The 23,335-nt window shown below is 48.3% G+C and overlaps 2 non-coding genes and 1 pseudogene across 2 annotated transcripts; all 3 read right to left on the reverse strand.

The window, feature by feature from the left end:
* Window positions 1–8,014: 8,014 nt before the first annotated feature.
* Window positions 8,015–16,920, reverse strand: LOC147973391 (uncharacterized; annotated as a pseudogene).
* On the reverse strand, window positions 15,528–15,685 carry LOC125511936 (U1 spliceosomal RNA). Its single transcript, XR_007285203.2, has one exon. It is a non-coding gene; the product is annotated as a U1 spliceosomal RNA (small nuclear RNA).
* Window positions 16,921–19,077: 2,157 nt separating the features above from the next.
* LOC125511930 (U1 spliceosomal RNA) lies at window positions 19,078–19,237 on the reverse strand. Its single transcript, XR_007285198.2, has one exon. It is a non-coding gene; the product is annotated as a U1 spliceosomal RNA (small nuclear RNA).
* Window positions 19,238–23,335: the final 4,098 nt, after the last annotated feature.

The raw sequence follows: 23,335 nt of genomic DNA on the forward strand, positions 1-23,335 counted from the left end.
ACCAGATCCATCTACGGGCCACGCAAGCGCGCTCTAGCACGCAATGCAACACAACAAACATCCCAATACCTCGGTACACCCAAATACAGGGGTGCCGCACACCCCCTATGTTTCACCGATGAGATGCTGAACCGTAAATTTCCAGAGGGATTCAAACCCGTAAACATAGAGGCGTATGATGGAACGACATACCCTGGGGTCTGGATTGAGGACTACATCCTCCATATCCATATGGCTCGAGGAGACGATCTCCACACCATCAAGTACTTACCCCTCAAGCTCAAAGGGCCAGCTCGGCACTGGCTTAAAAGCCTCCCCGAAAACTCCATTGGAAGCTGTGAAGAGCTCGAAGACGCCTTTCGGGCAAATTTTCAAGGGACCTATGTCCGACCACCGGATATAGACGATTTAAGCCATATAACTCAACAGCCCGGAGAGTCAGACCGAAAGCTTTGGAACAGGTTCCTCACTAAAAAGAACCAAATAGTTGACTGTCCGGACGCTGAAGCCTTAGCAGCTTTCAAGCACAGCGTTCGAGACGAATGGCTTGCCAGACACCTCGGCCAAGAAAAGCCGAGAACAATGGTAGCATTAACAAGCCTCATGACCCGCTTTTGCGCGGGCGAGGACAGCTGGTTAGCCCGATGCAGCACCAGCGACCCAAGTACATCCAAAGTCAGGGACGGAAACGGGAAATCACGACGCAGCAAAAACAAGCGCCGGAATAAAGAAGACAGCCCGAAGAGCACAGCGGTAAACGCCGGATTCAAAAGCTCTCGGCCAGGTCAGCAAAAGCTGCCCCCAAAGGCAACAGAGATGAGCTGTCCAGCCTAAACAAGATTCTGGACCAAATATGTCAGATCCATAGCACCCCCGATAAACCTACAAATCATACCCATAGAGAATGTTGGGTCTTCAAGCAGTCCGGCAAGCTCAACGCCGAACACAAGGGGCAGGATACACCAAGCGAAGACGAGGACGAGCCTCGCAAGCAAAGCACTGGGGAACAAAAGAAATTCCCACCAAAAGTTAAACAGTAAACATGTTACACGTGACAAAGGGGGGAAACAAAAGCGGCACTCCTAGAGACACATGTCCCAGGGCCTATCACAGCGGAGTTCTGCCACCGGTCGTCCCAACCGGTCACCTTCGACCATCGAGATTACTCAGCAAGTATCCGGCGTGCAGGATGGGTTGCCTTGGTATTAGACCCAATAATTGACGGATACCACTTCACACGAGTCCTGATGGACGGTGGCAGCAGTTTAAACCTGATATATCAGGACACAGTCCGCAAAATGGGGATAGACCCAACAAAAATTAGCCGCAGCAATACTACCTTTAAAGGAGTAACGCCAGGCCTAGAGGCCCATTGCATGGGATCCCTGCTACTAGAGGTTATATTCGGCTTTCCCGATAACTTCCGTAGCGAAAATTTAACTTTCCACATCGCTCCGTTCCAAAGTGGCTATCAAGCACTACTCGGACGCGAAGCTTTCGCTCGCTTTAATGCAATACCGCATTACGCTTCCCTCATGCTTAAGATGCCCGGTACACATGGCATCATTACATTAAATGGAAATATTGAGCGCTCCTTGCGCGCGGAAGACCGTGCGGCTGCCTTGGCAGCCGCGCACTAAACGGCCTCACCAACTAAAGCACCTGACATGCCGTTAAGACCACGGACACGTTTGGACGTGTCCGGTACTGCTACATGTAATTGATATAGGTTGGATGGCTATACCCCTATTACAATACAAGGGGCTCTTGCACAAGTGACAATCAGGCTCAACTTTACTCATATTGTTTATTTAGTATAACTTACCTTTTGCACGGCAACTTTTCAATTAAGTTCCTCTCTTTTTCAGATGACCATCGTGCTACACCCGTCCAGAATACGGCACAACGGAGACACAGGCGCAGACGTGCAGCGGGGACCCGTTCCAAGGATTCTTTTTAGATTAAGACCCTGCGTAAACCTTTTTTTACTGTCTCTTGTTGATACACATCCCTCGGATTCTCAATACAATTGAGAAGGATGCTGACGTATTGGCATGTGGCCACGTCAGAATATTGCACGTACCTGGACACCAGGGGCTTATTACAAAGGGCATTGTTTAGGCCCGGTTTACACCATAAAGACCGAATACCTTAGGGAGTGTTCGGCGTCGCGAGTTTGGCCTTATATGCATCAGCTCCGAATCATGTCTTTGGTCAAATGTTGGGTTTGCCCGGCTCCTGTGTTTTGCTGCCTTACGTTCCGCTCTATTGGCTAAGGCGGCACCAGGAGAACTACTGCGATTGTGCCCTGGTTCATCCGGACGAGCACCTCAGTAGAGAAAGCCGAAAACTGACTGTCATGATATAGCGTGAGACTGGTCAACCACTCGATGACCTATCGGAATCTTCGGGATTCCTCCGCCTTAACGAAGGGCCATTTCCCGGCCAGGCATGTACGCACCCCGAATTCGGATGAGTGCGGAGCCACCAGGGGCTATATAGTAGCACCACTGTCAAACTCCTCTGGCTAAGTGAAAGTGTTAAAGCATTATAGTCCGGTTGCCTAGTTCGTTGCGCTATCACCTCCTTAATGGACCAAGACGTTGGGTTAAGTGTGAACACGCATCTTCTGCGAACATCCCCGCATTATATGCGTGGGGGATGAAGCCGACGACTGCAATCTTTCAGGTTATATACATATATACATAAATGGTCGCACAAGAGGCATCATAATACTTTCGGGCAAAAGTATAAATACAGCCTTGATAAACTTAATAAAACATTGTTTTTACAATGGGAATACATGTCACTCAAACATAATATTCTTCGAGCACTGGGCCTCTATCGAACGAGCGCCTTCAAGAACTTCTTCAAAATAGTGCTCGGTAGCCACTCGGCCTATGGCCGAACCCTGCACCGCAACAGTGGTGGCATCCATCTTCGCCCAGTATGTTTTGACACGGGCAAGGGCCATCCGCGAGCCTTCTATGCACGCCGACCTCTTCATCGCATTAATGCGCGGCACCGCACCAAGGAACTGCTGCACCAAACTAAAATAATTGTTCGGCTTTGGCCTTTCCAGCCACAGATAATCCACAACAGACCTCATGGCGAGTCCGGACAACCTATTCAGCTTGGCCCATTCGGCAAGCCGACCAGTCAATGGAAGCGGACGCTCTGGAACGTTAAATTGTGACCAGAATAGCTTGTCCACTTCACGATCTGTTTGATCTCGGAAGTATTCGGCCGCATCTACAGCACTCGCCGCCAAGTCCAGATATGCGTCCGCTGAACTCCACAGCCGGTCTAGAGGGGCATACCGAGGATCTCCAAACTTCCTCCGCAGCATAAAGGATTTCCCAGCCGCGATATCCATGGCTTGACGCAGCTCCTCCTTTTTCGCTCTCATCGCAGAGCGGGTGTCTTTGGTCGCCATCGTGGCCTTTTCCAGGTCCGTCGCCTTCGCCTGGTTTTCTTCTTCAAGAAGCTGGCAACGGTCGGCGATATCTTTTAACTTTACAGCCATCTTGGCCATTTTCTCTTTGCTCTCGCAATATGCGGCCTGTTCGGCCCTTAACTCTTCGGCTGCTTGCAAAGCAGCCGCATCGCTACTCCTTGCTTGCTCCTTGGCTCGGGCAAGCTCCGCCCGAAGGGTCTCCATGGTGGCCGCTCCATCTGCAGTCACAACATATTAAAGATACCGGCATCATGCTGCTCTTATTATGTGATGATCACCAGAAAAGCCACTCACCTGTGCCTCGTCAAGCCGCTTGTTGACAAGCACGATGTCGGCATCTGCCGCATCCAGCTGCCGCTTTAGTTCGGCATACCCATCAGTCCGGCTAGCCACCGGAGTTTCCACCACCTGCACATAAAGGTAGTCTAGTTATTACCTGGGACTATGATCCTCTGTTTGCCGCCATTTTCGATGACAACCAGAGTCTCAGGGGCTACTATCTACACATGGCACATCTAAAAACATGCGGTACTTTCAAAAATATACATCATTTCATGTACCTCAAAACCTGTCAGTAGACTCATAAAGGCTTCATGCAGCCCGCTTTCGGTGGACGAAATCCTTTCAATCACTGTACCCATCGATGTGCGGTGCTCTTCTGAGATAGCCGCCTTCTCCAGCATATCCCTCCGTATATCCGACCGCGCACCAGACGGTGCCAGACTCTTTTGATTGCTTTCTTCGAGATCCGGATACTGAGGACTTCGGGTGGCCATAGGATTACCTTCTGACCTTGCTGGATCAGGAGAAGCCCTCCGCGACGACACCTCAGGGTTGCCCGCTTCGTAAGGCGGTGTGGCAGGGGGAGGCGTTTCGCTCTCCATCATCTCCGGAAGAAGATCCCCCGAAGACGAGCTCAGCTGAGAAGGGTTAAGATCCAAACTGCAAGATAAATACTTCGGTTATGTTCCTCAGAAGTAAGGTAGGATATCTTCACTATTAAATACCTTTTGATTACTTACAGCTCGTTAGAGGGCTGATCCCCGCACGGACGTTGTGCGGCAAGAACACCCTCCGAGGCAGGACCCTCTGGCGGAGATTTCTTCTCCCGTTTGGAAACCTTGATTTCCGGATCTTCGGAGGTAGTCCTCTTCCTTCCCCGGGGAGAGAGAATGTCAGATTCTTCCCCTTGGTTATCCTCCCTCGCGGAGGCGCTCATTCCCTCGGTTGGAATAGGTAGCGATGGAGGCCCGCTTTCGCTCTCTTTATTCCCCCCCTTCATCTTCCTTTGAGGGCACCGGACAAGGTGCTGGCTCGAGCATCTTTTCCAGCACCGGATTGTCCAAGCCTTCAGGAAGGGGGGCCAAACACCGGATCATCTTCGCCTTTGTTATCCATTCCTGGTCAAAGAGCGATTCTTCATAATGATGTCATGATAAATAAAAGGACGGTGTGTTCGGCCATGGGATTGCTTATTTGGGCAGTGGTGCGGTTGCTGCTCAGGCCCACGTCCTCGGTAGTGTCCGGACACTCTATTTGGGGTCCGAAGAACGATTTGTACATCTCCTCGTGCGTCATGCCGAGGAAATTCTGAATAGTGCGCGGTCCTTCTGGGTTGAATTCCCACATGCGGAGGGGCCTACGTTTGCAAGGCTGGACTCGACGAACCAGCATGACTTGCATTACCATAACCAGACTGAAATCTCCCTCGAAGAAATCTCGGATACGGCTCTACAGTATTGGCACGTCCTTGGCTGGACCCCAGCTCAGTCCCCTGCTGATCCATGACATTAGTTGTGGTGGAGGGCCCAAGCGAAAGGTGGGGGCAGCTACCCACTTGGCACTTCGGGGAGCTGTGACGTAAAACCACTCCCGTTGCCACAATCCGAACACCTCTGGAAAGGAACCCTTTGGCCATGGAGCATCAGCGATTTTGCTTATTAAAGCACCTCCGCATGCTGCGTGCTGTCCCTCGACCATCTTCGGCTTCACATCGAAGGTCTTGAGCCACAAGCCGAAGTGAGGGGTAATGCGGAGGAAGGCCTCACAAACGACCAGAAATGACGAGATGTGAAGAAGGGAGTCCGGGGCCAGATCGTGAAAATCCAGCCCGTAATAGAACATAAGACCCCTGACAAAGGGGTCCAGAGCGAGGCCTAGTCCTCGGAGGAAGTGGGAGATGAACACAACGCTCTTGTTGGGTTCGGGAGTAGGGACGACCTGCCCTCAGGTGGGCAGCCTATGCGAAATTTCGGCGGTCAGATATCTAGCCTCCCTCAACTTCTTGATGTCCTCCTCCATGACGGAGGAAGACATCCACTGGCCTTGAAGGCTGGATCCGGACATGATTGAAGGTCCGAAGCACCTGACCTTGGCTTTGGGTGTTAGAACTCGAGGCGGGGGGATTCGATTGAGCACGGGAGGGAAAAAAGTAACATCCTTGTCCCTTTATAAAGAGGGTGAATATCAGGCGTCCTCCTCGTGGCCATTTGGGACTTGCCTAAAATCTAGGAGTCCTAGGCACGGTTGGGTTACCCACGTCCGTATTGATGAGAATCCCGTAATAAGGGGAACACGATCTCTGCTTTGACAAGACGTGTCAGGAAACCGCCTCGCGTTATGTGCGGGGCTGGTTAAAGAAAAACAGTTCAAATAATTACCGGGCCGTGGCGCGATGTCATGCTGCCAAAACATGTCAGCAGATTAGATTTCTGGTAATATTATTCTCTCTACGGTGGTATGTGGAACTTATTTTGCAGGGTCAGACACTATCCTTGTATTCAAATTCTTCCATGGTGTATTCGGAGGAGGAAACCGCCTTGCAATGTCGAAGACAACACTGCGCGCCGGACTCATCGTCATTGAAGCCTGGTTCAGGGGCTACTGAGGGAGTCCTAGATTAGGGGGTCTCCGGACAGCCAGACTATATCCTTTGGCCGGACTGTTGGACTATGAAGATACGAGATTGAAGACTTCGTCCCGTGTCCGGATGTGACTTTACTTGGCGTGGAAGGAAAGCTAGGCAATACGGATATGTATATCTCCTCATTTGTAACCGACCTTGTTTAACCCTAGCCCCTCCGGTGTCTATATAAACCGGAGGGTTTTAGTCCGTAGGACAACATACAATCATACCATAGGCTAGCTTCTAGGGTTTAGCCTCTCCGATCTCGTGGTAGATCAACTCTTGTACTACTCATATTATCAAGAATAAATCAAGCAGGATGTAGGGTTTTACCTCCATCAAGAGGGCCCGAACCTGGGTAAAACATCGTGGCCCATACCTCCTGTTACCATCCGCCTTAGACGCACAGTTCGGGACCCCCTACCCGAGATCCGCCGGTTTTGACACCGACAGAAACCCTTTTTCGTAAATTTTCTACTGATGTCTACTACACACTTCAAGATCAGGAGAGCCCGAGCACATAAGCGAGTTTACGTAGTCAGTCATCATATTAATTTTAACTTTCATACAGTCATATTTTTCTTGCTAAGATTACATGTGTTCCATTAGGCTAATCTAACTCGTTGTTTCACATGTCTCATATATCCTTTTAGTGTTACCTAGGCACTCTATTTTTAACCTTGGATACTTTGTTTTTGTTGTGTTATTCTTTTATATGTTGTCCTTGCTTATTGGAATCATCTATAACTTTTTTGCAATTCGGAATTTCATTAGGATTATCTTGTGGTGTGTAGGCATCTCGATCGTACAACACTATCACCATGCCACTTTGTCTCTACAACGAGGGAGGTAATGAAACTTATGTCGTTAGTCCTATACTGATTGTCTTTGCTTCATTCCTCAGCTCTATTGAGCTATATTTTGTTCTCCTCTATAGTAGCATTATTTGTGTCAAGAAAGAAAGATGTATTTGGATTGTGGTGTGGGTCTTAAGAAAATTATGCATATGGGATAAGACTGTAAATCTTTTCGTTTGAGACATGTTAATCTAGAAATAGGACTCAGTAATTTAGTGTGCTTGACAATTATTCCATCAATTATCAAAATTGAATGTGATTTGGAACCCAACTCTTTCTTTTATTGTATGATACTGATTAAGTATCTAATGGTTCAGTGTGTTTGACAATTGGCAAATTTATTCCCTTATACATTGGTCATAGATGAATATTATAATGGTGCTTCGTTAGTTAGTGGTAATAGACACAACTTCAGTCTTGCCATAAGAAACGGAATTCTTATGGTATTTGGAGAAGTGGCACTAATGTCGACCAAGCACCTTCTAAGACCGACCCTTTTATGTTAATATGAACCCGTTAGCTTCTATGAAATTACTATGCTTGCTCTGTTGGATTAATGAACACTATTCTGATGCAATGATGCAATTGTGTTCCATGCATCATACTTCTAATCAATGTTGTTTATATGCACTTTCAAAACATAAACAAGTATACCAGCATGATTAGTGCGCACCAGAACGCCTCAAGAGGCGCGCCCAGGGCGCGCCCCAACCACTAGTTAGCAGGAAAAGGGTTCTGGTTAATGCATAAAATTGAAGTGTCTCTACCTTGTTTACAACGAGCCGCTTTGCAGCCTCAAGGTGAGCTGCACTGCTGCAGTATTGAGATTCCAAGGAAAGGAAGCCCTTGCTCTAGACTCGAGATGTAGAGATTTTGATCAGTTGTTGAGCATTCTGGTTGCTCGCTGCCCTACAAATGTTCGAAGTGCAACTAACACATCTGGTAGTTTGTTGCGGAGCCTTAACAGCTACCGAGGATCACCATGTGTTGTCTTTGCCCATGTTCTCATGGTATGTGTTGCTACGGGTGAAGTTACGACGTAGACAATGAACGGTGGACATTGCGTGCTCCAATCTCTTGAACGTTAGCATGCTTAACTATGAGTGTGGTTCACTTATGTCCAGCAAGTCCTGTTGACAGGCAAGCTGACGCGGGGGGCATTGATTCCAGATGCCTCATCTTCCTATCCGACTAGCATGTAGCTTGCACGTCATACTTGCGTTTTCAACTTCCTCTATTTTTCTAGCTACACTCATCACATAGTTAAATGATTTTGGTCATATTGTGTTAGGTACCCTCTAGAGTAATCTCGATCTATTGCACTAGCTCACGAATTCGGTATCAGGTGGCGATTACAGGGCTGATTACAAGAATTGGAATAGGGGATCGAAGGAACAAGAACAAGTGCCGCCGCCGTGATCCACTGGATGCCTGCTGGGGTTGGTGACTTGTGCTTAAGTAGCGGTAGGCTGGGCCGTCACCCACTCCGGCCCGCAGAAGCATTGGTTGGGCTTGCGGGCCCTGTTGGGTCGTGGCTCGTTGGGCTTGGTCCCTCCTGCCAGTGGGGTTGCTGTAGCCGGGGCGCTCACATCCCCCCCCCTCCTTGAGTGGCGGCTTGCCCCCAAGCCGCAGCTTGAGGAAAGCGATCGAAGAGAGCTACGCAGTCTTCCCATGTGTCTTCCATGGCAGTCGCCGGAGACCAACGTACCTTGACCTGTTCCACCATAGCACCATTCTTCCGGCGCCAGTGAGTCTGGAGTATCTCCACAGGAATGGCAAGCATGTCAGAATAGATGGGAAGCTCAGGAGTGACAGCCATACCAGGGAGAAGTGCTCGGCGAAGTTGAGACACATGGAAAACGGGATGGACAGACGCCTGTGCTGGAAGCTGCAACTTGTAGGCGACAGCATTGATCTTCTCGATAATGGGATACGGGCCATAGAATTTGAATGATAATTTGTGATTTGCCCTCGGGGCCACCGAAGATTGCACGTAAGGCTGGAGCTTCAAGTAGACACTGTCCCCCACAGCAAATTCCCAAAAAGAGCGGTGTTTATCTGCATTGCTCTTCATGCACTGTCGAGCGCGCTGCAGATGCTGTTGGATCAAATGCTGCATCACTGCATGCTCCTCCAGCCAGGCTTCCAAGGATGGCACTGAACATGAGCTTGTCGTTGTGATTCCCCACTGCTGCGGTTCATAGCCGAACAGAGCCTTGAAGGGCGACATTCCAATAGCTGAGTGGTGGGAGGAATTGTACCAAAATTGTGCCAAGGGAATCCAGAAACTCCAACGACGTGGACACGCATGCGTGAAACAGCGGAGAAAGGTTTCCATGCACTGATTCACGCGCTCTGTTTGACCATCAGTCTGCGGGTGGTTGGCTGTGCTCAAACGTAGCTCAGTGCCTGCATAACGGAACAATTCCTGCCAGAAGTGACTTGTAAAGACTGGATCTCTGTCAGACACGATGGCGCGAGGGAAACCATGAATCTTATAGATGTGCTGCATGTATAGTTTGGCCACCTTAGCTGTCGTGTAAGGGTGGGCAATGGGAAGGAAATGAGCGTACCGAGTCCTTTTATCCACGAGCACCCAAAAGCAGTTGGCCTTACCTGATTGAGGCAAGCCATCGACGAAATCCATAGTAATTAAGTCCCACGGTGCGGCTGGAATTGGTAGTGGCAACAATAGTCCTGGGTTCACAGCTCTGTCGGGTTTTGCATGCTGACAGACTGGACAGCACTTGACATAATGCTGAATATGCAGTTTCATCTTAGGCCAAGCAAACAAACGTCGAATGCGACGATACGTCACTGAGAATCCAGAATGTCCCCCTACCGGACTGTCATGGAAGGCCCTCATGATTTGCTGCTGTAAGGCTGTAGAACCACCGAGCCAAATGCGTCCTCGGAAACACAGAGTGGCCTGCTGTAAGGAGAAACGACCTTTTGGATCTTCACGTATGGCCAATTGTTCTGAAAGACGCAGGGCCTGAGAATTGGAATGATAGCTGTTCATCACATCATGTAGCCATGTTGGTTGACACTCCGACATTGCAAAGAGGACATCAGTGGGTTGGGCACGCGATAAGGCATCTGCAGCTGAGTTGTCCGTTCCTTTTTTGTACTTGATGCAGTACTGGAGCCCGAGGAGCTTGGTGAATGTCTTTCGCTGCCATGGGGTGGTGAGGCGTTGCTCTTCCAGGTGCACCAAACTTCTCTGATCTGTGTGAATTACAAACTCAGCGTGCTGGAGGTAAGGCCTCCACTGATCCACTGCCACTATGATTGCTAGATACTCATTTTCATAGGTTGAGAGGCCTTGATAGCGAGGGCTTAGGGCTTTGCTCATGAAATCCAATGGATGCCCATTCTGATGTAACACTGCGCCGATGCCCTTGTCGCTAGCGTCAGTTTCCACGACGAAGGGTTGAGAGAAGTCGGGCAAGGCCAAGACTGGGGCAGAAACCAACTGATCCTTGAGAGTTTGAAATGCAGTTTGAGTTGTGCTCGTCCAAACGAACGGGACTCCTTTCTTGAGTAAGTTGAATAGTGGCCGCGCAATCACTCCAAAATTCCTGAAAAATCTGCGGTAATAGCCGGCTAAGCCCAAGAAACGGCGCACTTCTTTGGTGTCACTTGGTGTTTCCCACTCCACAACTGCATGTACCTTGCTCGGGTCCGTTGACACCCCTCCTGCGCTGATGACATGCCCTAAATAAGAGAGCTGTTGCTGTCTGAAAGCGCACTTGCTTTCCTTGACTCTCCACTGGTCCTTCTGCAAGAGACCCAAGACCTCTCTGAGTTTCAGCTTGTGCTCTTCCAGAGTTTTCGTGTGCACTAGGATATCATCGAAGAAAACCAGGACTCCATCACGCAGGACAGGTCGCAACGTGCCATGCATTGCTTCGTTGAATGTACCAGGGCCTCCGGCCAATCCAAATGAAACCACGAGGAACTCATAATGGCATGCGTGAGTCTGAAATGTTGTCTTGTATTCTTCTCCTTCAGCCAACCTAATTTGGTGGTACCCTGCTCTGAGATCAAGCTTAGAAAACCAGCGGGAGCCATGCAATTCATCCAACAACTCCTATATGACTGGCACTGGATACTTGCCCACTACTGTCAGTGCGTTAAGGTGGCGATAATCCACACATAGACGCCACGTTCTGTCCTTCTTCTTAACTAGAATCACCGGTGAGGAGAATGGACTGGAACTCTTCTGAATAATACCTGCCTTCAAGAGTTCCTCCACTTGACGATCGATTTCATCCTTATGATCAGGTTTATGACGGTAAGGACGAATGTTGATAGGTTGCGCACCAGGAATTAGGGGAATGCGATGATTGCATTCGCGCCTCGGTGGCAGCCCTTCTGGTTCACCAAACACAGTTGGAAACTCTGCCAGTACTTCCTGGAGGCAAGCTGGGACAGCCTCTTTCTTGTCTGATGACTGATCTTCGGAGCACAGGTACACAATATGCGACACAGCCCCTGCTTTGCACATGCTCTGAAGCTGCACGAAATTGATGGAGTGGCACGTAGTGGAGTCAGAATCATGGCCGCGCAGACAGGCCACTCCCGCCACTGTCATGAACTGAATACATTTGGCACGCCAGTCAACTGTCATGGGGCTATGAGCTTCGAGCCAATCCATTCCCAAAATAGCATCATATGTGCCCAGAGCCAAAACCTTCATATCAGTGTGGAATTCATTACCCTGGGTGTTCCATGCACATCGCGGCACCTGAGCTGTACAGAGCAATTCGCCTCTGTCTGCGACACGCACCATGCAGGGACGAGGCAGCTGATGCAAGCCTGCGATCGACTTGGCGAACTCCTGGTTGATGAATGACGTAGAGCTGCCCGAGTCCACCAGCATCAGGACCTCGCGTCCCTGTATCCATGCGCGCAGTTGAAAGGCCTTCGGGGCCACTCCACCTGACAAGGCTGGGCGCGAGATAGCCATCACAGTCTCTGATGCCGCATCGGTTGGTGACGAGGCGTCGCCGTCGAGTACCGAGCTGATGCCGAACAAGTCCAGGAGTTCTTCGACGACGTGAAGTTGAACTGAAGTGGGGCAGACGTGTTCCTGGTCCCAGCGCTCGCCGCACTTGAAGCAGAGCCCCCGTGCGCGCCGGTAATCGCGAAGCGCCTTGAGTTTCGCCGGCTCGGAGCGGGCCCCGTCGGGGCGTGCGACATCCGCCCGTGCCCCTTCAAGGCCGCGTCGATCCGTGGCCGTTTGGTGAACTTGAGGGCGCGTTGGTGGAGCCGACAGTGGCAGAGGCACGCCACTGCGGGGGAGCACTTCTGGTGGCCTGGACGTCGACGGCTGATGAATGTCGTCGAACGCCCCCTGGATCACCTCCTCTTGTAAGAGTGCGAGGGAGCATGCAGTGTCCAAGTCGGGCGGCCGCTGAACCAGAACCACCGCTCGTATGTCCGCCCGTAAACCTTCCACAAAACGAGTAAGGAAGTAGAATGGGTGAATCGAGTCCGAGTAAGAGCTCAAATGATTGATAAGTAATTCAAATCGCTCTATGTAATCGGTGACTGTGGATGTTTGCTTGACAGCATAAAACTGCTGGATCAGTAACTGATGGCGATCTCTACCAAAACAAGTGCATAACAGAGCCGAAAAGGACTCCCAGTCGAATTCAGATAATTTCTTCTGAATCGACTACAGCCAAACAGCGGCTGACCCTGAAAAATTAAGCGAAGCCATGGGCACCCAAAACGACTGGTGAATTCCGAACATGGTGAAGTACTGTTCACAAAGCGTCTTCCAGAGGCGAAGATTTTCGCCCGCAAAATTAGGAAACACAATAGCAGGATGCGCCTGGCCCAACCCCGCGAGGAGTTGGCTGGCATGAGCGAAAGGAGATGACAGAGCAATTGTTGAGGAATCGATCTGACCGTTTGCCGGGAGTGGCGGCGGCGTCTGGAAGGACGCCGCCGGCGACCCCTGAGAGATGTTGAATACGCCGTGGCCAGTAGGCCCGATGGGAGGGTCGACCGCGCCAGACACGGTGTCGGGGTGGACATCAGTCGTCGCAGGTGGTAGATCGCTCGACGCAGACGGCCGAGTCGCCGCGCCCTCCTTGGTGATGGTCGGACGCGAGAGCTGAAGAGCCGCGACGGAGTCGCCCAGATCGACGACGCGCCGCTCGAGATCGGGCCGCCACGCCACCAGATCGTCCACCTTGTTGTTGGAGGCGTGGATCGCCGCGGTGTGCTCCTTCAGGGTGGTCTCCAGTCGCTCGAGGAAGGCTTGAACCGAAGGATCCATGGCGACGAGTCGCGCGCGTGCCTGGCGAAGAGATCTGGTCTCCACGAACTGAGCCAGAATGCTGCAGCGGCGGATGGGCTTGGTCTCTGATACCAGATGTTAGATACCCTCTAGAGTAATCTCGATCTATTGCACTAGCTCACGAATTCGGTATCAGGTGGCGATTACAGGGCTGATTACAAGAATTGGAACAGGGGATCAAAGGAACAAGAACAAGTGCCGCCGCCGCCGTGATCCACTGGATGCCTGCTGGGGTTGGTGACTTGTGCTTAAGTAGCGGTAGGCTGGGTCGTCACCCACTCCGGCCCGCAGAAGCGTTGGTTGGGCTTGCGGGCCCTATTGGGTCGTGGCTCGTTGGGCTTGGTCCCTCCTGCCAGTGGGGTTGCTGTAGCCGGGGCGCTCACATATTGGCTTGCTTTGTAGCATGAAGGTAACATACTACTCCCTCCGCCTCAAAATAAATGACTCAACTTTGTACTAACTTTGTACTAAAGTTAATACAAAGTTGAGTCACTTAATTTGGAACGGAGGGAGTGCTATTTATTGCCGCTGCTTTGGTTTAATTTCATTCTACACACTTGAGCATGTGCTTGGTCTTAATGAATAGTAGAAAGAAGCGCACAAAAGGAACACCAAAATGTAGATTCTCTCTATTGTGGCATTTGGAATGGATAATCAGCTCTGCTTGTACATCGATTTACTCTGCTCAGGGAACTGAAACATATCCCATGTTCACCTGGAGGCATAATGTAGTGCAGATAGCTCATCTTGGGAATTTTACAGTCTTGCTGTGCCACACTTTTTTGCTGTGCCACACTTGTATCAGTTCCATGCATGGCCTCTTCTTTTGTTACGTTCAAAGAACACACTGCCTGAACGTGTGACATGAGAGGCTGGAGGCAGCGTGGAGCTCAACATGCATGAAAATGCTGATTCCCTACCAGGTTGTTCTGGAAAATTGCTCCTCCCGGCACCCGCAGAGAGCAGAACAGAACAGAACGGTGGCTCTTTTGCAGTATTTTTCTACTGTCGTTACATGTTCACGGTGACAGGAGCTCTGAAGCTTTTGTGAGTAGTTCCATCCTTGAGTGTTTAGAGCTTAGTGAGAGGCAGTGTTTCTTTATCAGTTAGGTATGTTGTTGAACTCTACTTACTGAATCTTCTTATCTTGCTGGAACTAACAAGTTTGAAGTTTAGCCTTGCCTCAAGAGGCATGGTGGGGCCCTTATGGGTTTGTCAATTGTGAGAAAGGGATTCCCCTACAGGGTCATGGTTTGTTTTTTTAAGTTGCATGCATGTGTCGAAATGGCAGGATACATGTACTGAAAAAAAACACCTGGCTTGGTTTGGCGTATGGTTGCTGGCCCTGAACATCAAGAAGACATACATGTAGTGCATTGAACCTTATGCTTTGTGTTGATTAGCATGTGTGTACCTGCTCTTGAGTTGAGGGCTTGAGGCATACTTCCTATGAGTTTTGCGGGGTGTTGTTTGTTCATTTTAGCTCTGGTTCATTTTGCGGGGTGTTGATAACCTTGGTTGGTGACAAATCTGAGTGTAAAGCTGTTGACGTTTTGTTTAGTTTCAGGCTCAATGAATGGAACTAAAGCTAGGTTTTCTTGTCTAGAATTTTTGCGGCGAAATGCTAAGTCTGTGTGGGGTGCATGGCTCTGCTTGAACTAACAAGTTAAAGTAAACCCTGCAGTGAGTTGAATCGGCTCTATCTACATGTCTCTGCATGTTCATAAGTTCAGTTCGAGCCAAATTTTAGCTAGTTGAATGTAACGCTAACAGGAAGGTAAAGGGCGTGAGAATGTACAACCGGGCAGCACGAGATGCATATATTTGGTCAGAACCCTCCAGCAATTACTGAATTTTGTTCTCTGTTCAGAGAACACACTACCTGAAGAAACTGTTGTCTGTTCTGTTCAACAGATGAACCAGACTAGGAGCACTGCATTGTAACACCAGACTTAGTAAGCAGGCGAGGTCTGGCAAGGACCAAGATTAAATTTCAAAGGATTGGCAGGGGCCGCGCCCTCTATCACAAATTATGACGTTCATTCTCCCATTTGAGGAGATGATGGGCCAACGCACCCACCAAGTGCAATGTGGGCCATTGACCCAGACCACGGGCCTTCTTGATCGCCCGTCGACCCAGTCCAGGTAGGTAATGAGCTAGGTCGCACCTCGCCCTACTCTTATAGGCTGCTCTTCCTCTCGATGCTCCTCGGCTGGGCGAGGTGGTACTAAAAACCGAAGCACACCAGCAGCGGGGGCGAAGGGAGGCACGCGTTCTGGGAGGTTCGCTTCAGTCTCCGTTTCCCAGCGGGGCGATCACCACCTGTAGCCCACGCCGAGACAGCCCCTCGTCAGATATTCAAAAGAGTTTCAGTTTTTTCTTTTTTGCGGGGAAAAGAGTTTCAGTTTTGTAGTCCAATCCATTACAGTTTCAGCATGTAAAGCACAACAAGCTTCCCTCCAGTATAACCTCATACTGAACACGGTATCACTACCATACCACAGGAGCTCTTCTGATGTCACTATTTATCGTACATCAAAATATAACAGCGAATATATAGTACTGTCATATAGTATATCTATCATATATTTATCTACACCTTGTTTTACAAACAACCCATTGACCAGCCGCCACAACCAAGACTCGAACCAGATGGAGCTTCAAAAGGGGGCGAAGAACTATCGGGCGATGGCGGGCATAGATAATATAAGTATCCCACTAATCTCCCTCGCCTTCTACTTCTTGGTTTGCACTTCAACCCCTTGATGTCACTATCAAGTGTTCTTACCAAGCTTTGCCGTCTCTGCCATGATGCGGCTTGGACGCTTCAATCTGGATGCTCGAAGGTAGTTACAACGCTAGGATGTTGAGGTTCCTAGGAAAGGAAACCTTGCTCGAGATGACAAAGAGTTTAGCAACTATTGAGTCCCTTGTGGCTCACTGCCATGCAAATAGTTAAGGTGCAACCAGCGTTTTAGCTAGGTTACTGTCTGAGTCTTAATGTTACGAACCTAGCTACTACTCAATCAGACAAACGGAATTGCTACTCTCTCAATTGATTCACCGAGTATCCAAGTCTGGTTACAAGAGGGAACGACCAGAGAGGAGGAGCACTAGCCCTGGTCACGGTTCTTCGGTTCAGTTCTGATCCACCGGATGCCGAGATAGGTGAACTGGATGCTACTTAATACACTTTGCGCACACTTCCAGTTGTGGCCTACTGTCAGTATTTAACCATTCGTCACCGGCATACTTTTACAGATGGTGCTGGTCAGCTGCTGGTCTCCCTGACCCGCGGGACTCACCGTCCTGCTCATTGGTTTCAGGTTCAGTATTCTTGCCCGTCATGGTGTTGCCTGACTTGTCTTCAGTTTCATCAGTTAACATCCTTGGCCTGCTCTTTCTCTTTCTCTTGTTTTGCACCTACACGTTCTGCCATGGTGTGGTCTCGGCGTTTCTTGCACCAGTGCTGCATCCGGGGCGTTACACTTAACAGCCGTCGAGGATCATTGTGTGCTGGCTTTGTCCATATTCTCATGGTATTTGACGCTACAGGTGAGGTTGTACCGTAGACGATAAACGATGGACATTGCATGCTCCAACCTCTTGAGCGTTAGCACACTTAGCTATGCCTATGGCTCACTTATGTCTAGCAAGTCTTGCGGACAGGCAATCCAGCCAGGAAGCTATTGTTTCCAGATGCCTCCTCTTCTTATTCGACTGACATGTAGCTTGCCTGTGAAACTTGGTTATTATTTTTCAAATTCCTCTAAGTTTTTCCAGCTACACTTCTAACATAGTTAGACGATTTGGTCGTGTTGGCTTGCTCTTTAGCATGAAGATAACATACTACTATTTATCGTGGAGGCCACTGGCTAGACGACCACTCTCACTTTGAGATTATGATGAAGAGATGTACTGCATCATTCACGATTTATGTTAGTCACCAACCATTAATGGGTTGCCGGTAAGTTAGCTAGGTATGACCTTACACAGGTCCATCTTATTAATGGTTGTGGATGACTGCACATGTATCATGTATGACTTTGAAATTGTATGTAGCATGCGAAATAATTGATGCAAAGTGACTGTCGGAACAAACTCTTGTGGGAGGAAGGAATTACCTATTTTTAAGGAATAAGGAGTGTATGGTGCCGTTTTATATCATGGTTCACCATATATAAAAGCTACTAGACTTCTCTAAACCACATAGAGCCCGCGTTTATCCACGACTTTCTACTATGTTTTTATGGGCTGCTAGCTGTTTCGTGGTCGTTTAGCGAATTCCTTGTGAAAAGTTTGTTGCAATCATAAACTGTAGGTGCTAGAGCAAGAGAGGCATTATAGGCTGGCATAACTGTCACCGTATTTATCATTAAAATTTGTGTCCGCTTTGTGTTCTTCTTCGCAAAAAAAAAAAATCATCAACTTGCTTTGTACTAATGTAGAACGCTTTGGTGCAGTAGCCCACAACACTTGGTCGTATCTGCTCCACGAGTGACAAGTTTTAACTTCTAGGCTGCTTTGATCTAATCCCTGTCTGCTCTGCACACTTCAGCATGTGCTTTGTCTTAAAATGAATAGTACGTACTAGAACAGAATTGCGCAAAAGGAACACCAAGACTGTTGATTCAGTCTGTTGGGGCAGTTGCAATGGGTAATCAGCCCTGCTTGTACATTGATTTAATCTGCTCAGGGGACTGAAACATATCCCACGATTCATGTGGACGCGTAATGTAGTGCAGATAGTTCATCTTGTACATTTTGCAGTCTTGTTGTGCCACACTTGTATCAGAAGTTCAGAACCCTCCTGTGTTGTGTACCTTCAGTTCCATGAATGGCCTCTTCTTTTCTCATGTTGAAAGAACGCACTGCCTGAACGTATGAGAGGCTGGAGCCAGCGTGCAGTTCAGCATGCATGGAAAATGTTGTTCATCTTTATTTAAGCCAGCTCTACCAGTCTGGTTCCGAAAAATTGCTCTTCCAGCAGAGAACTGAACAGGAAAGTGGCCTTTTTGCAGCATGTGCCGTAGATGTTCACGGCGGGCAGGAGCTCTGAAGTTGTTGCAGGTAGTTCCATCCTCTAGTGTTTAGAGCTTAGTTAGAGACGGTGTTTGATTCCTTGCTGGTTATTCTTATTTTGCTGGAAGCCTTGTCAATGTGTGAGCAAGGGATTCTCCTACTGGACGGGCGCATATGGTTTGGTTTGGTTTTAGTTTGCACGCGTGTTGTTTTTTCAGTTCACCACAACTTGGTTTCAGGGTGAAGCTTAGATTCGGGGTGCTTGTCTCTGCTTCAACTGACAGGTTAAGCTCAAGACTGTAGTGACTTTATTCAATCGTATCTACGGAGTACATGTTTTTGCAGGTGCAAAGGTGAATTTCTCGGCGAATTTCACTTAGTTGTAACAGGAAGGCCAGATCATATATGACGGCTCCCTCTGGTTGTGCAACAGATGAAACATACCAGACAAGGATTGGATGGAAAAAACACACTCCGTGTGCAAGCCAGGCCAGGGACCAAAATTTAATTTGGAAGAATTGGCAGGGGCCGCGCGAACGCGTACCCCCTCTATCATAAATTATGACGCTCATTCTCCCACTTGGGGAGATGATGGGCCAACACACCCACCAAGTGCAATGTGGGCCATTGACCCAGGCCACGGGCCTTCTTGATCGCCCGTCGACCCCGTCCAGGTAAGTAAAAAGAACGTAGCACCTCGCCCTCCTCTTATAGCCTGCTCTCCCCCTCGATTCCCCTCGGCTAGGCGAGGTGGTACTAAAAACTGAAGAGCAGCGGCAGCGGGCGTGAAGGGAGGCACGCGTTCTGGGAGGTTCGCTGCTTCAGCGGGCCTGAAGGAAGGACGAGAGAGATAGGCGTATGGACCATAGCTGCTTTGCGCCAGTCAGTTGCTCGTCTTCTCCTGTAAAAGAACAGAACCATGGCCAATTCTTTTCTTCAGAAAAAAAGAAACGGGATCCGCATCCACGCCCGGAGCAAGCTGCGCATCCTCGTCGCCGACGCTGAGCTGTACGTAACGTCTTCGACAAGGGGGTGCCGCCGGATTTCCACATCACGGCCCACGACAGGGCGTGTGGGAGAAAGTCACCTATAGCCCGTGCCGAGAGAGACAACCCTCGTCAGATATATCCAAGAAAGTTTCGGCTTTGTAGTCTAATCCATCACAGTTTCAGCATGTACACGGTGTCACTACACTACCACGAGCTCTTCTCATGCCACTTCTTGTCGAACGTCAAAATATAAACAGCAAATATATATAGTATACTCAGTCATATACTAGTATTTATTTACACCTAGTTTTACAAGCAGCTCACTCACTAGCCGCTACAACCAAGACTCGAACCAGGTAAACGTCAAAATATAAACAGCAAATATATATAGTATACTCAGTCATATACCAGTATTTATTTACACCTTGTTTTACAAGCAGCTCACTCACTAACCGCTACAACCAAGACTCGAACCAGGTAATGGCAGGCATATAGATAATATAAGAGTCAATTACACCACTGGTGCTACAATTTGACATAAATAGTCACTTTAGTGCTAGATCTTGTGATGTATATATAAGTGGTTCAAGAACTTAGTTTGCTGGTGCAAATATGGTGTTATATACGCCTGCAGCTCTGACTTGGCGTTCCCACATGGTGAGGAGCCCACTTTCAGTGGCCAAAAACGTTGGGCTGGGCGTGTGTGGCCAGTTTTTTTTGCGAAAAGCCCCTGATATATTTTTTTCTCCATGAAAAAGTACAAAAAAGAAAATGATCGGCCAAGGTTTGAGCCGGCGACGTGCAGATTGCGTGAGCGGGTTCTAGCCAGACCACCTAGGTAGACTTCTTGCAACTTATTTTGATGCCAATTACACTTTATGAATATAACACAACGCGATCGTTTGACTAAACTGAATTGCAGTCAGCGCCACTATTTTCAACATTTTAATCTTTTCCATTTTTTAATTTTTGTAAAAATTATGTAAACCATAATCATGTGATACAAATAATATACATATAAATAAATAAATTACATTGAAAATGTTCATATGACATCAAAACATATCCATGTACTAATTTAACAAAATCCATATAATTCAATTTTATGACTATAACACAAAATGATTGTGCGGCTAAACTGAATTGTAGTCAGTGCGGACAATTTCAACATTTTACTTTTTCGCATTTTAAAATTTTGTAATTATAATGATGTGTTATAAATAATATACATATAAATAAAATGAATTACATTAAAAATGTTCATCTAACATCAAAACATATCGCCGTACTAAATTTAACAAAAACCGATAATTAACTTATGAAATTAAAAAACTATGATTTAAAACGTGTTCACATTTTAAGAAAATATTAAATTACTTTTAGATCTTTTATATATTTAAATAAATTCGTATACATGTTAATCTTTTTCCTGATTTTCAATATCATATTCATGTAGTATATAAAAGTGATCATGGTTTAAGAAAATTTTAGGTTATTTTAAAAAGAGTTCATGTGTTTTTATAAATTTTTTGTGATTTCTGATTTTTTTTACATATTTCTAAGTAAAACTAAATATAAAATATGTATGAAAAATAAATATGAGCCTAGTGTGCCATCGGATTGCAGATTCTGATTGTGTAATATTTAAATCTTATAAAGAATTTTTATAATTCATAAATATTTTAAATTGTATGAATATGTTTTAAAATAACACATGATTTCTCTTTACAATGACATGAACCTTTTGAATTATGCATAGCGTAAGTATACTTTTTTAACAAGAGACGTCTTGTGGTGGGGTGGTATGCCCGGGTATTTAACTTGTTGTATTTTTTTTATGGGATTAAAGTTCTTAATTTATATTGTTCACCCTAAAGTATATAAAGGTTATATATATCTTAATGTGTTGTCAAATCCGACTCGTTGTGCTGGATAGCCAACTGCGCAGGTAATCTGTACGTCGTGTGTTTGAATCTCATGACTAGCATTTTCATTTTATGTACAATTTCTCTGGAGCAACCTTTTCGTGAGAGAAAAAAATTCGAGGGGTTTGTCGCAAAAAGACAAACCACACGCCATGCCCTCCCCTTCGTCTCACTGACAGCAGGCCTCACGCTGAGCTGGCAACGCAGCAGGCTTATATAACACCGTATTTGCACCGTCAAACCAAGTTATCGAACCACTTATATGTACACCACAAGTTCTAGCATTAAAATGATTATCTATGTCAAGTTCTAGCACCTACAGTGTAATTGACTCATAATATAAGTATCCCCACTAATCTCCCTCACCTTCTACTTCTAGGTTTGCACTCCAACCCTCGATGTCACTATCGAGTATCCAGAAAAACGAATCCGCTCGAACTCCCTGGCTCCTCAGCGATTAGCGCCTCCTGGCCGTCTGATCGGTTTGCTTGATGGAGTTCTGGCCGTCGGATCGAGCCGCTGGCAGATCTCGTCCGTCGGATCAAATCCCCCTCCCCTGTAGCATGGTTGATCCCGTCTGGTTTGCGCCGTCGATTACTCCTTCCGTTTGACCAGTTGTCGCTAACCCGTGGGGTCCCGGCGGGTGGGCCGCGCCCGTCAGCGAGCGGGTGTGCGGGTGCAGCCTGTGCGTTCAGTCATGCGTGCGCCTGCGGTAAATATCCCGTGCCACCGCACGTAAATCTTGCCCCCCGCCGAGGGCTTTTTCGTCATTTCCTGTCCAGGTCGCGTGCGTGGTGGACGGTGGTTGGCTCTGTGCAGCTGGCTCACTTCTCGTTCGCCCCTTCGTTCCCTTCCCTCTGTCTCTCCTCCCCCTCCCCCTCAATCTGAATCTTCCCCCGGAACCCAATCCATGGCGCCGCAGCGCTCGCTGCCCTCGGCCTCCTCACGCCGCCGCCGCTCGTCCTCCTCGACTTCCCCCGCGTGCGTTCTCCTCTTCCTCTCCTCTGCGCCACGCCGGCTTCCGATCCCGCACCTCCAACCCCTGATCCATCGACGCTGCCGGAGTGCCCTTCGGCGGAGAGAAGGCCCAGGGCGACACCGAACCCCAATCCCACGCGTCAAGCCCCTGCTTCGTGCATGGTGCTGGAGCACCCTTCAGCGCCGACGAGGCGCAGCGCGACAAGGCCGCCGCCGGCGTCGGTGCTCCCTGGCGCGACACAACCTCCGCCGGCGTCGGTTCTCCAAGCACATCCACTCCGACGACGCCCAGGTGATCCATTCTCTTGCCTAGAGATGCTGGTCTATCTTATCTTTCGGTTCTAGGTTTTCGTGTTTACATTGATTTTGTGTCAGATTTATCATTGCAGGTCCTCTGTAGTTGTTGTTTGTTCCGTTTGTCGAAGCTTCGGTCAGCCTGCTGCCCGTTGCCGTGTCGAGATGTTGCAAGGTTCGTGGTTGGCGAGCTCTTCCTTTTCCTTCCTGTCTAGCAGAGCTATTAGTTGTGATGTGCAGCTCCTGTAGCTTTTTGGATGTGTTGACTGCCCGAATCTTTTTCTTGGATGCATTGGTTGCTCGATCCTGGTTCTGATTGGATTCCTTTGAATGGATTAGGTGCTCGGTTCTGTTTGGATCCCTGGTATTTGTTGTTGCTTTACAGGAGATTAGGCCTCGTGGCTATATCCGGGGTAGATTTTTGTTGCCTTTCTTAATTTGTCTGGTGCTGGGATGCATTAGGTGCTCGGATATTGTTGTTGTTGTGTAGGAGGTTGTTGCGGTCTGCCTAGATTCCTATGTTTTTGTTACCTTTTTTTTGTGCTGCCTGATTTGTCCTTATAAGTGGTGACAAGGGAAGGGAAAGGTTTGGCA

Source organism: Triticum urartu, chromosome 5A, assembly GCF_056163025.1.
Source record: "Triticum urartu cultivar PI428250 chromosome 5A, HENAU_Tu73, whole genome shotgun sequence".
NCBI classification, from domain to species: Eukaryota; Viridiplantae; Streptophyta; class Magnoliopsida; order Poales; family Poaceae; genus Triticum; species Triticum urartu.